The sequence below is a fragment of the Phascolarctos cinereus genome, unplaced genomic scaffold, assembly GCF_003287225.1.
Source record: "Phascolarctos cinereus isolate Bilbo 61053 unplaced genomic scaffold, phaCin_HiC Scaffold_2;HRSCAF=192, whole genome shotgun sequence".
Taxonomy (NCBI): Eukaryota; Metazoa; Chordata; class Mammalia; order Diprotodontia; family Phascolarctidae; genus Phascolarctos; species Phascolarctos cinereus.
In genome coordinates this window covers 373,393,202-373,409,539 of record NW_027555625.1, presented here as the reverse complement: position 1 = coordinate 373,409,539, position 16,338 = coordinate 373,393,202, and the positions used below count along the sequence as shown (strand labels likewise).

At 41.2% G+C, this 16,338-nt stretch overlaps 2 pseudogenes; both read right to left on the bottom strand.

Moving 5' to 3' along the window:
• Window positions 1–1,276: 1,276 nt before the first annotated feature.
• LOC110220812 (protocadherin alpha-8 pseudogene) lies at window positions 1,277–4,174 on the bottom strand (annotated as a pseudogene).
• A 9,097-nt stretch (window positions 4,175–13,271) lies between these two features.
• LOC144455711 (protocadherin alpha-8 pseudogene) lies at window positions 13,272–15,892 on the bottom strand (annotated as a pseudogene).
• Between the last annotated feature and the right edge of the window lie 446 nt (window positions 15,893–16,338).

Here is a 16,338-nt window from a genome sequence, read left to right as displayed (position 1 = left end):
ATGTACAACCTGAAAGGTTTTTTTATTTCTGTCAATTGCTCTTCTGGATCCTTTTGCTAAAGGAGGTGTTCCCCCAGGCCAGAAGTTGTGAATCAGACTTTGATCAGACAGCAGCACTGGCCATAATGAGGAATGGAAATGGGTGTAGATACAAGTGTGAAGAGTAGCCCATGAGCTAGGCTTCTTTTTGCTAAAACCATCTGGTCCCATGCCTGAAATGCACATCAGATGCCCCAGCTCCTATTCCAGCAGGTTGTAACTTCCCAAGAAGTCCCTCCCCTAGCCAAGGAACAGTCATTGGGCTGCTCTGCTTCATGAGTACTGGCTTTCAAAGACCAATGAAAAAAGATTGAAGTGACTGATCTTTGTTGCTACAGATCCCACAATTTCCATATTTCCACCCAAACAGATTTGCTGATTTACTGAAATGACATTAAGCTCTCTTAGGTCCATACTTCATCTCTTCTATTCTGGAGCGTCCTCTAATTTTTGTTTACTTGAATGTCAATCAGATAACACCTACTAAAATCTTTTGAACTCAATCTACAACTGAAGTCATGGAATATATAAATTATATGGAACATGAGAGGGACAAAAATTAAGTGAAACTCAGAATTCCATAAACATGTAATGGATAACACCACAATGAACCCAAGGAATTGAAGGGAAAGTCATAAAGCAACTCAGAGCTTTTTACCACATGTGTAAAATGGGGATAATAGGGGCAGCTAGGTAGCGCAATGGATAGAGCACTGGCCCTGAAGTCAGGAGGATCTGAGTTCAAATCCAGCCTCAGACCAAACACTTCACACTTACTAGCTGTGTGACCCTGGGCAAGTCACTTAACCCCAATTGCCTAAAAGAAAAAAAATATTAAAAATTAAAAAAAATACAATGGGGATAATAGCACTTACCTCACAAGGTGGTTGTGAAGATCAAATTTGATAACATATACAAAACATTTTGCAACCCTTAAAATGGTATCTACACGCTAGCTAACTATAGCACTGACAATTAACTGTATGCTTTGTAAAGCATTATTCACAGTGGCTACCCAATGCTATTAAAACAAAGCAACTAGAAGGCTTTAAAGATTATTAACCAAACATAGATTGTGCTGATCAAAAACATGGAAAGCATTCAAGAACAATCAAAATGAGAACTTAAACGTGCAAAAGATAACATCATTCACACTAATGATAAATGTGGCACAAAATGATTATGAAGGTCTTTTTTTTTTTAAGAGATGTAATGGGAACTAGCCAAAGGAAAAATTCTACAGAAAGGTTTTACCATTTTCATGCTGTTGTAAGTAAAACACAAATGAAAACATTGACCCATGAAGGGACATACTTAAGAGGAATGGGAATGTGCACAAGGAGGAGGAGAAGATGTAGGAAGAGGACATGGAAGAGGGAAAAAGAGCATTTATGAAATCTCATCAGGTTACATAAGAAACGGAAAGCCTAATTTGAAGAGAGAAAAACAAAAATTTTAAAGTGAGACGACTGAATCCAAGAATTGAGGAACGTTTGGGGGAGAAACAGCAATTTGCACCTAAAAAAAATAAAAGTGTACAATCCATAGTGACCCACCTTTCCCGAGCCATCCAAGCCAGCCTCTTGCTTCTGGCCTCTTTCCCCAGAAACAGGACATGGAGGGAGATTAGGGCTGAAGGCCATGAGGTCGGTCTTGGCCGCCCCTTCTCCAGAGCAAACCTGCCGCCGCTGCTGAGAATAAGACCAACTCCCCATTTCACTTGAGCACACTAGTGTAGGCTTGCCAGGCCCATGTGAGGCCTGTGGAGGGGCAGAGCACCGAAGTGCCACATACAACAGTAGACTCAGCACCAACAGGCTGGACACTGAGCAGATGGCGATGATCAAATAGACATTCACATCCACCAGAGCTGTGTCTTTTCCCACGCCAGACTTTGCCGAGATCCGGGAAGCCCCTGAAAAAGTCTTTGCAGGCTGTCCATTCTCCACCATTGATACGCACACAGTGGCTGTGGTAGACAGGGCAGGTTCTCCATGATCTTTCACCAGCACCAGCAGCGTCTGCCTCGGTCCATCAGATTCCTCCAGAGCCCGTGTTAGGCTGATCTCACCAGTGTACAGTCCCACGCGAAAAGGGCCGCGACCGACGCCCGACTCGGGCTGCAACTCATAAGACAGCCATGCATTGTAACCAGAATCCGCGTCAACTGCCCGGATCTTGGCCACCACGTGGCCCGCTGTCACCGACTGCGATACCAACTCGGTTACTGGGACCCCACCTGCTCCGGACCCTGAGTGAGGGGGAAGAACCACGGGAGAGTTGTCGTTTTCATCGAGAATAAACACCTGCAGGCTCACGTTGCTGCCCAGAGGAGGGAAGCCTGCGTCCCGGGCGCTCACCTGGAACTGCAGCAGCTCCAGCTCCTCGTGGTCTAAGGGCTGCAAGGCGTACACTTTCCCGCTCTCCGAGTGCACAGACACGTAGCTCGACAGCGGACGCTCCCCAACCCGCCGCTCCACCAGGGAGTAAGACACCAGCGCGTTCTCTTGAGCATCCGGGTCAGACGCGGACACTGTGAAGATGTGACTGCCGGGTGGGTTGTTCTCCTTCACAAACACAGTGTACACAGGCTGCTCGAACGTTGGCGCGTTATCGTTCACGTCTCCGACGGCCACAGACACGCTGGCCGTGGCCCAAAGAGCTGGCTTCCCGCCGTCCCTCGCAGTCACCACAAGCTCATAGGCCGGCACTCTCTCGCGGTCCATAGAACCCTCCAGCACCAGCGAGTAGTAATTTCTAAAGGTGGACACCAGCGTGAAAGGCCCAGGGGGTGATAGTGTGCAAGTCACCTGCCCGTTGGCTCCAGAATCTCGGTCAGAAAACGCGGATTGAAGCAATGACTGTACCAGGAGGGGCATCCTCTCTGACTGGCAGCGACAACGACGTCACTGCGATATTGGGGAAGTTATCATTGGCGTCCAGGACTTCTACCAGGACCGTGCAATGACCAATCATTGGGGGATTCCCTTTGTCTGTCGCGTCAACTCGAATTTCATAGGAATTAACATCTTCAAAATCCAGATGCCCTTGAACTGAAATTTCTCCTGTATCTGGATTTATATGAAACTTATTTTTAATCACAGGTGGAGCGAGACTATTGAAGGAGTATAAAATCTCTCGATTGATGCCCTCGTCCGCATCGGAGGCATTCAGTCTGACCCACTAAGGTTCCGTGGGCTGCATTTTCTAATATCTTCACTTCGTATTCGGATCGTTCAAAAGTGGGGGCGTTATCGTTCACATCCAGGACCGTGATGAGCAGCTGTACTGTGCCTGTGAGTTCAGGTTTGCCCCCATCTGTGGCTGTCAGTATTAAGTGATGCTCTGCAACTCCCTCTCTGTCCAGGGATTTTTTCAACACTAGCTCAACTAATTTACTTTGGTCATTCTTTGATTTTACTTCCAGAATAAAGTAATCATTGCTGCTGAGCTTGTAAGTAAGTAAGGCATTAGAGCCAATATCTGGGTCAGAAGCTCCCTCTAGAGGAAATCTAGAGTCCGGTAATCTGGACTCGTAAAGAAATAGTTTTTGTTCCTTCACTGGGAACAAGGGTGGGTTATCATTAATATCCTTGATCTCCACCTCCACATGGAAAACCTGCAGCGGTTTCTCCACGATCACTTCCAGGTGGATGCTACAAACAGGGCTGCGACCGCACAGCTCCTCGCGGTCGATCCGAGAATTCACAAACAAAATGCCATTCTGCACATTTACCTCCAAGTAGTCCCTGCTGCCCTTGGACACCACACGGAACAGCCTCGACACCAGCTCCCCGACCTCCAGACCCAAATCCTGCGCGATTCGCCCCACAAACGTACCGTGTTTCGCTTCTTCCGGCACCGAGTAATGGACCTGGCCGCTCCCCACCTCCCAGGCTGTGTGGAGAAGAATCAAGAACAGCAGATGCTGGGCTCCCAAGACGCCTCCCCAGGAAAACACCATCGCAAACACTCTTAGCTTTATGCCAAAGGCTAGCTTAAACATTGGAATAAGGGTAAATATGGGTGTTCGTTTCCTCCAGTCTTATTCTGCTGCATCCGCCATTGCTTTGCATCATTTAAGACAAAACAGAGCCTCTTTCCAAGACCCAAAAGGTAGTGTTTAGCGATATTCCGTGGTCGACAGCGACATCATGTGGCTCCAAACCGTAAGTCACTTATTTTCTTAATGGTGTAAAAAAGTAGCTCTATGCTGGCCAGCATTTAATTTTGTTTCATGAACTTTTTTTTTCACTTTTCCAGTTTCCGAACTCCTGCAGCAGAGAACTGCAGGTTTCTCAGTCGAAAAAAGGATACTTGCATTGTGATTACTTCTGCTACTTAACTATGAAGGAAATGGTGCTTTGATTCTTTTATGTTTTTGAATAGGTTTTGAATTTTCAGAAAGAAGTTAATGTAATAAGAAAAGAAAATTATCTCAGTACTTCCTGTTGTAGGGGTGGACATTTTGTACCTATTAGAACACCAAACAGGAACTCTAGAAGAGTACTGGATGGGAGAGTCAGAAGAGTCAGAAGGCTTGGGTCTGATTCCTGAAGGCTACTTATTGTGCCCTTGGGCAAATCACTTACTCTCTCAGAGTCTGTTTCTTCACATATTAATTGGGGACAATAGTGCTAGTTGGTCGAGAAAATCACTTTGTAAACTTTAAAGTAGTATACGAATGTGAATAATATAATCTTGTATTTTAAAATATTTATGATGCATTTTTAAATAGTCAATAAATATTAAGTGCTATTGTGTGGCAGGCACTATGCTAAGCACTTAAAATACAAAGAAACAGAAACCACAGCCCCTGCTCTCAAGGAGCACGCAGTCTATTGAAAGAGACAACATGCCAACAACTACTTATGACAGTTTATATTCAAGATAAATTGGAAATAATCAACAAAAGGAAGGCACTGGAATTGAGGAAGATTTGGAAAAGTTTCCTGTAGAAGTTGGGATTTTAGGTAGTACCTACAGGAAGATAGAGAATCCATAAAGTGAAGATGAGTAGAGAGAACATTCCACATCATAGGACAACCAGAGAAAATGCCCAGAGCCAAGAGATAGAGTGTCTCATTTAAGGAAGAGCATGGAGGCTAATGTCACTGGATTGCTGAGTGTTTGGGTCGGAGGGCAGTTGAAGGCTTATGTAAGGTGTAAGATTACTAGAAAAGTAGAGGGGCAGCTTATCGAAGACTTTGTATACTAAACAAAGAATTTTATACTCAGTTCTTGAGGTGATAATGAACCACTGGAATTCCCCCTAAGAGTGGTATGGTCAGACCTACACTTAAAGGAAGATCACTTTGCCAGCTGAGTGGAGGATGAGTAGAAAGACTTGTGGCAGGAAGGCCTATCAATGAGACTATTGGAATTGTCCAGGCAGGAGATGATGAAGGCCTGCACCAGGGTGGTTGGAAGTGTCAAAGAAGAAAAGGTGGCAATTCAAGAGATGTTAGGAAGGCCAAATCAACAGCTCTCAGCAAAAAGTGGATATTGGTGGTGAAAGAGTGTGGAGTCAAGGATGATATCTAGGTTGCAAGGCTGAGGAACTGGGAGAATGGTGGTACCTTCAACAGTAATAGGTAAGATAGGAAGAGGGAAGGGTTTGTGGGGAAAGATAAATACCAATGAGGAACATATCCCAGGAATCAACCTTGGAGTAAGAAAAACCTGGACTCAAGTCATGCATCTGATAAGTACTGGCTGAGTATAACAGCTGCGGCTGTAACTTAAATTCTCCATGCTCCCAGGCAACTCTTTAAAGATCCTTAGCTGCAGAACAATGCTGATCTGCATAACAAAAGGCCTTCTCTCACTGGAAATTTCCTACCCCAGTTATAGTAACAGTTGCAATTTTAGTTTAAAAAAAAGTTACATTCTAATTGTTGTTTACACAATCTCCAACATCCCTTAGATGTTTTTCTTTTCCTAATATATTTTGATTTAATAATCCAAGAAATTAATTTGATTACTTTTTAGCAGCAATTCTCCTTGACCTCCCTGTAATATTTAATAGAAAAACTTCATTCCCTAAACAATTCCCTATCTCCTTTATTTCTGATTACATAAATCCTATTCATTCTTCAAGGTCTAGTTCAAATGTCATCTCCTCTGAGTTCTTATAAGATATTATACTTCTTTTCAGTCATTTATTTCATAGTTCCTTTGCATAGTTGTTTATGAGCCACATCTGAATTATTAGTCTAATTCTTCCTTGATGTCACCTAGTTTGTCAGCCATTTTTGTATGCTTCTCTGTGTTTAGCATATAACCTTGCTTTATAGTAGGCACTCAGCAAATACTTTAAGGAGACTGAATGTATGATAATAGTTCTAATTCTTCTTTGTAGGCTTGGGGGGGGGGGGAAGGAAGGAAGTTTTTAAAGGTCCTTAGAGAATGCTAGTTTGTTTATGAGTGATCTAGAAAATGTGCTGAGGATCACCCAAAGAGTTAGTAACAGGGTCTGCTCTAACACTATGGCAAAATCTAATCGTCTGCTGGTGAGGATCCTCTTGCTTTTCAATACTCACTATCAGGAAAGCAAAGTCCTTTGTTCTTAGTTCAGTTTCCTAGGTCCCCAATAAGACTTTTAACAGGCATGGCTCTAATGAATGAAAATCCTTTGCTTTTTAATTTTCCAATAATTCATTGAAGCTAGCTTTTTTTAACTTTCAATCCCTGATTATCTCCATTACTGAAATGGTCATTGTCTACCATGATATTATGATCAAATTACTACTTTCTTTATGAATACATTAAAAGTTCAACGGAAATTTCTTATGTGAAAGAAATTAGTTACAGGAGTGTCACGTCATCTCCCACAAAATTTTAGTGCTTTCTCTCTTATTTCAAAGCCCCACATCGCTATTCTTTTTAAAGAAAGAAAAGCTTAACTGTTAATGAAATATATTTAGTGACCCCTGCTTCTATGAGCTGCCAGTTTTAACAAATAATACTTCTGATATGTCATGAGTACAAGTACATATTGCAGATTCTGAATCTCAGAGACTCAAATTTGGTGTTTTCATAAAATTCACAGAGCTGTCCAATATATTGACAGTTAATGAAGAAAATCCCCATACCTTCAATATCCTTAGTATTATTAAGTATCAACATTTTTTCCATCCAAATAAGGGACCTTAGGGTATTAGAGAGACCTGGGGAAAGTCAAGATATACAACATAAGAGAAAAGAAAATAATAATCCTGATCAATCATTAGATGCTCATTGACAGTCTAATCTGTGCTCAGCACAAAAAGAAATGTGCCTGTTCTGGCAAAATGGCCAATATCCCTTAACCATCATGGAGATAATATCTAAATTAATTCTTTTTAAAAAGGAGGGAGATTCAGTATCAATTTAAATGTAACTATTTATACAAAAGAATTCCCTTAAAAGTAATAACATCTTCTATTTTTTCTAAAAATGATATTACTAAGAGTCTTCCTATGAAATTTGTCTATTCTGACCAGTAAAGTTACTCTTCTAAAAATCTTTGTGCTAAAAAGATATTATTTTGTCCTTCAATGATTAAATTTACAAAGGACAAAAAAAATGATGCCACCACAGTCAAAACTAAGAACACAAAATGAATGAGAAGAAATATATCACTGGATTCAAACTGGCTGAAGTGAAGTAGCTAATATCATTTTTAAACATAATCCAGGGATGTATCAAAGCCAAATCTGAAGTTTCAGGTCTGAAGAAGAAAGGCATTCATGATAGTGTAGTGTTGTAAATGTGATACTGAAAATCTAAAGTCCAGAAGAAATGAAAGAAGGTGGTTTCAACAATGCCCAAGGGTAGGTGACAGCCATGAAATACATTCTGCAAACAATAGTTTATCCAGGTAAAATATCGATCCTTCATATTTTCATTGAAGAGGCCTAGTCACTGTACTAACAAATCCACTTTTGCCAGCTTTTCTTAAATACCTGTCATCCAAAAAGCACTGTATGCAACAATGAAAACATTTAAAGCTTAGACCAGACATCATCCCTGCGTGCATGGTGTTTAAGTGGTCACTATAATTCACAGAAAATTCAGATACATTTTAAAGCATGTTTTAGAGATAGCAAAATAAATTGTTATTGTAGGTCACTGGGAAAAGATAGGGACTTACATACGGAAAAAGAGAAGGCTTCTTGAAAGAGTACAGTTATGGTAAAGAATATCAAGGGAATCATTGAGAGGAAATGTGAAGGAAGGCCATCTAGCAGTCAAACTATATCACAAAGTAGTAATCATCAAAACAATGTCATAATGGTTAAGAAATAGGGTGATAGATTAGTGGAATAGACTAGGTACACAACACACAGTAGTAAATGACCAAATAATCTAGAGTTTCATAAACACAAAGATCCAACCTTTGGGGGCAAGAATTCACTATTTGACAAAAATTGCTGGGAAAACAAAAATCAGTGTGGCAGAAAATGGGCATAAAACAACAACTTAAATCACATACTGACTTAAGGTCAAAATGGGTATATGATTTAGACATAAAGGGTGATATCAAAATCAAATTAGGGGAGCTTGGAAATTTGATTTGTTGGATCTATGGATAAGGGAACAGCTTATGACCAAACAAGAGGGGAAGACATGATCGTGGGGGAAAAGGGATAATAGTGATTTTATAAAATTAAGAAGTGTTTGCACAAACAAAAGTAATTCAGCTAAAATTGGAAGGAAAGGAGGAATCTGGGAGACATTTTTTTACAATGAGTTTCTCTAATAAAGGCCTCATTTTCAAACATTTACAGAACTGAGTCAAATTTATGAAAATAAGAGCCATTCTCTGATTGATAAATGGTCAAAGGAACAAGTAGTCTTCAAGAAGAAAAAATAAAAATTATCAATAGTCACATTAAAAGTGTTCTAAAGCATTATTGATTAGAGAAATGCAAATTAAATCAAATCCGAATTACCACCCCACATCTATCAGATTGGCTAATATCACAGAAAATGAAAATGACAAATGCTGGAGAATATGTGGGAAAATAGGTACACTAGTGCACTGTTGGTGGAGTTATGGACTGGTTGAACTATTCTGGGGAAACAATTTAGAACTATGACAAAAGAACTATAAAACTGTGCATACCTTTTCACTCAGAAATACCACAATTAGGTCTATGTCCCAAAGAGATCAAAGAACAAGGAAAAAGACCTATATTTATAGCAGCTCTTTTTGTAGTCTAAAGGAATTGGAAACTGGGGAGTTGCCCTTCAATGGCAAATGGCTTCACAAATTATGGTATATGAATGTGATGGAATACTATTTTGCTGTAAAATGAAGGGAATAGTTTTAGAAAAAACAGGGAAGACTTGTATGAAATGATGTAAGGTGAAGTGAATGAAACCAAGAGAAAATTTTTAGAATAACAACTATATTGTATAGAGTATCAACTTTGAAAGACTCTATAACTCTGTTTAACACAATGACCAACCACACTTCCAAAAGGCAGCTACATGGTGCACCCAATAGAGGGGTCAGGCCTTGAGTAAAGAAGACCCAAGTTCATGTCTGACCTCAGACATTTACTAGCTGTGTGACCCAGGGCAAGTCACTTAACTCTGTTTACCTCAGTTTCCTCATCAGTAAACTGAGGTGAAAAAGGAAATGGCAAACCACTCCAGTATTTTGCCAAGAAAACCCCAAATGGCCTCATGAAGAGTCAGATATGATTGAACAACAACAGCAACATGATGAAACATGCTAGCCATTTCCATACAGATTTCTCATGGACTCAGTGTAGAATGAAACATATTTTCTTCTCTTTCTATTTCTGTTTCAATGGACATGGCTAATGAGGGGATTTGTTTTGCATGATTATATACATTTGTAATATGTTTTTTTTTACTTTCTCACTGGTTCAGTAAAGTAAAGAAAAGCAGGAAAGAATTTAAAAATTAAATTAAATTAAAAAAAAGAAATATAAGCAACAGCAATGTCTGTGATTGTGTACCCAAAATATTGGAAGAGAAGCAGAAACATTTCTCTTAACCTAGATGTGACTTACTCAAGACCTAGAATGTTAAATAAGTAAGTTGGATAACTTCAATATTTTTGGTATTTTCAGCTACATAGCAATCACTTAACAAACACTTGACTGATTGGGGGGGGGGAATATATAGTTATTTATAATGTAATTTGAGAAAGTTTGCCAGTTCAATTCATCATGGATGACTTCAATAAGTGCATATGTGAAGATTTTTGCAGAAACTAGAAAGTATACAAATGAATTGATAAGCACTTGGTATCTTCCTCTCTTTCAGATATCTGGAAATTCAGTTCCTCAATAGCCTCAAAATGGCATTAAAATTTTTTATCTAGTCCAATTATTCTTGTCTTTGTCTTCTTTAATATCATTTCTACTTCTCTATGCTTCAGTACATCAGGGAATTTGATATTAGGATACATATGTGCTCATTCCACTGTTCTTGATGGAGAAAAGAGTGTTATAGAATTCTGTCAATAACAACTTCTTTTTATGTCTTTCTTACTCTCTGGGTTTCATTCTTAAATGCCATTCTAATTATTTGGCTTGGTTGGGTCTGTCACCAATCTTTCTGTAAAGTTCTTTAGTCCACTGCTGTTCATTGTTTTGTGATTTATTACCAGTCATCAAATTCCACCATCTTCCTACACAAGATTTTACACAGAACCTTAAATGCTAAGCCTGTGTTGATCTGGTCTATTATACCATATCATAATTCAAAGAGAAAAAGTGTTTACTTCATCTGAGGCATTTTCTGGGCTATTTTGATCTCATCATTATGTGACTGATTTGCATCAGTAAAAGTCCTTAGAAAATGAACATCAGTAATAGAAATGGTGCTGTAGGATAGTCACCAGATAACTATAATGATTTATCCTAAAAACCCCTAATAGTTGTAGTGTATTGAACAAGAATTCTTCAACCTCTTCACAACCAAGAGCACTGCTGGTTACATCTTAACTACTAAAGCTCTTCATGGATCAGTTTCCCAAAAGGCATGGGAATTCTAGGATGTCTCTTAATATCAGTCTTCTTCAAGAAGATTGTGTTATGTAGAAATTAATATTTCAAAAAATTCATTATTTCATCAGCCAAGCATTCTATCAATGAATGTAAGTTGAAATATTCCACCTGACAATTTTTCATGAGTTGATGTGACCAAATATTCCACCATCTGGAGATCAACAATCTGGGGTTTAGCCTCTCTGAACTTGCCTAACAGTAAAAGTGCAGGATTTTATGTGCCAGAATAGAAGCTCTTCGGGAGCTTGGCTCTATTGTTGTGGCCTTCACAAAATTCAAGGTCACCATCTTGTCATGGTGAAGTCTCAGAGAAGGACTTTGGTAGATGCATGTACCCATTAGGCAGACAGTAAATAATAATTGAATGATGACATTTAATACCTTTGAAATATATTTTTGTCCCACTGAAAATGTAATATATCACCAAGAGTTCAGGCCCCCAAAAAACTCCAAACTCTAGCATTTAAAAGGATCTATAATCTCATCAATAACAGAAAAGCCTATCAATGCCTACCCATCTTCTGCAACTAGAATCCCTGTCCACACAAATTAGTCACAAGGGGTCCACCCAACTTGCTGGAGGCCTTCTTTGATTTCTCCCAACAGTTAAAGCATATCAGTGGAGCACTCTCACTATCCACCTGTCACCTATTTCTCTTGTCACATGGCAAGTCCATTTTCTCTTTCTGTCACATAATTCATTGATGACATCCTTTAATCTTCTTCAGGAGGCATCACTGGTTATGTTTCAGACTGCACATATCCATAATTCACCTTTCCATTACTCTCTATGTGCTGTTTACCTTTACTTCTTGAGAGGCAGTAGCATTCCTGGTTTCACTTTTATTTGCAACATTTGTAAAATGTTTGTATTGAAAGGATAGGTCTTTCATCTCCAAAGTCTTGTGATGGAGTTTGAATGCAGATCGAAGCATGCTATTTGCTGTTTTTCTTTCTTCTGTTTTGTTTTATTTTTTCTTTCTTGTGGTTCCTCCTATTGGTTCTAATTCTTCTTTACAACATGACTAATGTGGAAAATATGTTTAATAGGAATATATGTAGAGCCTATATCAGATTGCACCCCATCTAGGGTAGAGGGCAGGAGTGGAAGGCAGAGTAAATTTAAAACTCAAAAGTTTACGGAGGTGAATGTTGAAAACTAAAAAAAAATTAATACAAAAAAGAAGTAAAAACAAGAGAGGTGTTTGCTGTTGTAGGAACTTTGGTATCAGTAGTTGCTTTGCAATTCTTTAGAAGAAATACAACATTCTCCTCCTTTTCATTTCTAGTACCAGAAATCATTGTCCATCTATATTTTTTATCCCACATTCATTATAAATTTATTTTCTTGCTTGTTAAAATGTAGTTGATTTTACACCTTGGTGGTGCCCTTTGGGGTTCACTGTGTCCAGTGCATATCAGTTCTTTTTAGAAAAAAGTATTCAAGATCTAACTGTTGTATAATCTATAAGCCTTTGGCCTCTCTTTCTCCTGACCACATTTTCACACATATATTCTACCACGTATGCATGTTTATATGTATTAATAAATTCAAAGTCCGCAATAATCAATTGGATTCACTGACACATTGTGACAATTCCTACAGAAAACCTCATTTTCCACATTTGTAAAATGGGGAAAATAATAACATTTACTGCACATGTGAGGTTCAAATTCCATGATTTATAGAAAACATTGTGCAAACCTTAAAATGATATATGAATGCTAGCTAGTCATAACAAGCACCTAGAGAGCTTTAAAGACTATTATCCAAACATTGATTTTGCCTCTCAAAGAAATGGAAAGCATTCAAGAACAATAAAAATGAGAACTTAAACATATAGAAGATAACATTCACACTAATGATAAATGTGGCACAAAATAATTATGTAGGTCTTTTTTTAAAAAAAAAAGAGATGTGATGGGAACTAGCCAAAGGAAAAATTCTACAGAAAGGTTTTACCATTTTCATGCTGTTCTAAGTAAAACACAAATGAAAACATTGACCCATGAATGTGAACAAGGAGAGGAGAACATGAAGGAGGAGGACATGGAAGAGGAAAAAAGAGCATTTATGAAATCTCATCAGGTTACTTAAGAAGTGGAAAGCCTAATTTGAAGGGAGACAAATAAAAAATTTAAAGTGAGAAGACTGAGTTCACAAGAATTGTGGAATGTTTTGGAGGACACAGCAATTTGTGCCTAAACAAATATAAAAATGCACAATGCATAGTCACCCACCTTTCCCGAGCCATCCAAGCCAGCCTCCTGCTTCTGGCCTCTTTCCCCAGAAACAGGACACGGAGGGAGGTTAGGGCTGAAGGCCATGAGGTCGGTCTTGGCCGCCCCTTCTCCAGAGCAAACCTGCCGCCGCTGCTGAGAATAAGACCAACTCCCCATTTCACTTGAGCACACTAGTGTAGGCTTGCCAGGCCCATGCGAGGCCTGTGGAGGGGCAGAGCACCGAAGTGCCACATACAACAGTAGACTCAGCACCAACAGGCTGGACACTGAGCAGATGGCGATGATCAAATAGACATTCACATCCACCAGAGCTGTGTCTTTTCCCACGCCAGACTTTGCCGAGATCCGGGAAGCCCCTGAAAAAGTCTTTGCAGGCTGTCCATTCTCCACCATTGATACGCACACAGTGGCTGTGGTAGACAGGGCAGGTTCTCCATGATCTTTCACCAGCACCAGCAGCGTCTGCCTCGGTCCATCAGATTCCTCCAGAGCCCGTGTTAGGCTGATCTCACCAGTGTACAGTCCCACGCGAAAAGGGCCGCGACCGACGCCCGACTCGGGCTGCAACTCATAAGACAGCCATGCATTGTAACCAGAATCCGCGTCAACTGCCCGGATCTTGGCCACCACGTGGCCCGCTGTCACCGACTGCGATACCAACTCGGTTACTGGGACCCCACCCGCTCCGGACCCTGAGTGAGGGGGAAGAACCACGGGAGAGTTGTCGTTTTCATCGAGAATACACCTGCAGGCTCACGTTGCTGCCCAGAGGAGGGAAGCCTGCGTCCCGGGCGCTCACCTGGAACTGCAGCAGCTCCAGCTCCTCGTGGTCTAAGGGCTGCAAGGCGTACACTTTCCCGCTCTCCGAGTGCACAGACACGTAGCTCGACAGCGGACGCTCCCCAACCCGCCGCTCCACCAGGGAGTAAGACACCAGCGCGTTCTCTTGAGCATCCGGGTCAGACGCGGACACTGTGAAGATGTGACTGCCGGGTGGGTTGTTCTCCTTCACAAACACAGTGTACACAGGCTGCTCGAACGTTGGCGCGTTATCGTTCACGTCTCCGACGGCCACAGACACGCTGGCCGTGGCCCAAAGAGCTGGCTTCCCGCCGTCCCTCGCAGTCACCACAAGCTCATAGGCCGGCACTCTCTCGCGGTCCACAGAACCCTCCAGCACCAGCGAGTAGTAATTTCTGAAGGTGGACACCAGCGTGAAGGGCCCAGGGGGTGACAGTGAGCAACTCACCTGCCCGTTGGCGCCAGAGTCTCGGTCAGACACGCTGATTAAGGCAATGACTGTACCAGGAGGGGCATCTTCTCTGACTGGCAGCGACAACGACGTCACTATGATATTGGGGATGTTATCATTGGCGTCCAGGACTTCCACCAAGACTGTGCAATGACCAATCAATAAGGGAGTCCCTTTGTCTGTCGCATCGACTCGAATTTCATAGGAATTAACATCTTCAAAATCCAGATGCCCTTGAATTGAAATTTCTCCTGTATCTGGATTTATATGAAACTTATCTTTAATCACAGGTGAAGAGAGACTATTGAAAGAGTATAAAATCTCTCGATTGATACCCTCATCCGCATCGGAGGCATTAAGTCTGATCACTAAGGTTCCGTGGGCTGCATTTTCTGATATCTTCACTTCGTATTCGGATCGTTCAAAAGTGGGGGCGTTATCGTTCACATCCAGGACCGTGATGAGCAGCTGCACTGTGCCCGTGAGCTCAGGTTTGCCTCCGTCTGTGGCTGTCAGCAATAAGTGATGCTCAGGAACTTCCTCTCTGTCTAGCGGTTTTTTAAGCACTAGTTCGACCAGTTTACTCTGGTCGTTCTTTGATCTTACTTCTAAAATGAAGTAATCAATGGAACTGAGCTTGTAAGTAAGTAAGGCATTAGAGCCAATATCTGGATCAGAGGCTCCCTCTACAGGAAACCTAGAGTCTGGCAATCTAGATTCAGGAATAAACAGCCTTTGCTCCATCACTGGGAATAGGGGTGGGTTGTCGTTAATGTCCTTGATCTCCACCTCTACATGGAAAACCTGCAGCGGCTTCTCCACAATCACCTCCAGGTGGATGCTACAAACAGAGCTGCGACCGCACAGCTCTTCCCGGTCGATCCGTGAATTCACAAACAAAATGCCGTTCTGCACATTTACCTCCAGATAGTCCCGGCGACCCTTGGACACCACCCGGAACAGCCTCGACACCAGCTCCCCGGCCTCCAGACCCAGGTCCTGCGCGATGTGACCCACAAACGTACCGTGTTTCGCTTCTTCCGGCACCGAGTAATGGACCTGGCCGCTCCCCACTTCCCAGGATGTGAGGAGCAGAAATAAGAGCAGCGACTGCTGGACTACCAAGACATCTCCCCAGGAAAACACCATCGCAAACACTCTTTGCTTTAGGCCAAAGAATAGCTCAAATACTGGAATAAGGGTAAATATGGGTGTCCGTTTCCTCCAGTCTTATTCTGCAGCATCCGCCATTGCTTTTCATCATATGAGACAAAACAGAGCCTCTTTCCAAGACCCAAAAGGTAGTGTTTAGCGATATTCCGTGGTCGACAGCGACATCATGTGGCTCCAAAGCGTAAGTCACTTATTTTCTTTATAGCGTAAAAAAGCAGCTCATATATTGTCCAGCATCTAATTTTGTTTGAAGAACTTTGTTTTTCATTCTTTCCTAGTTTTTCGAGTTCCTGTAGAAGGGAACTGCAGTTTCCTTCGTCAAAAAAAAAAGGGGGGGTATTTGCGTTGTGACTACCTCTGCTGATTAGCTATGAAGGAAATGATGTTTTGGTTCTTATGTCTTTGAATTGGTTTGGAATTTTCAGAAAGAAGTTAACATAATAAGAAAAGAAAATGAGCTGAGTACTTCCTGTTGTAGAGGTGGAAATTTTGCACGTTTTAGAACAACAAACAAGAATTCTACAAGAGTACTGGATGGGAGAGTCAGAAGAGTCAGAAGACTTGGGTCTGATTCCTGAAGGCTACTTATTGTGGCCTTGG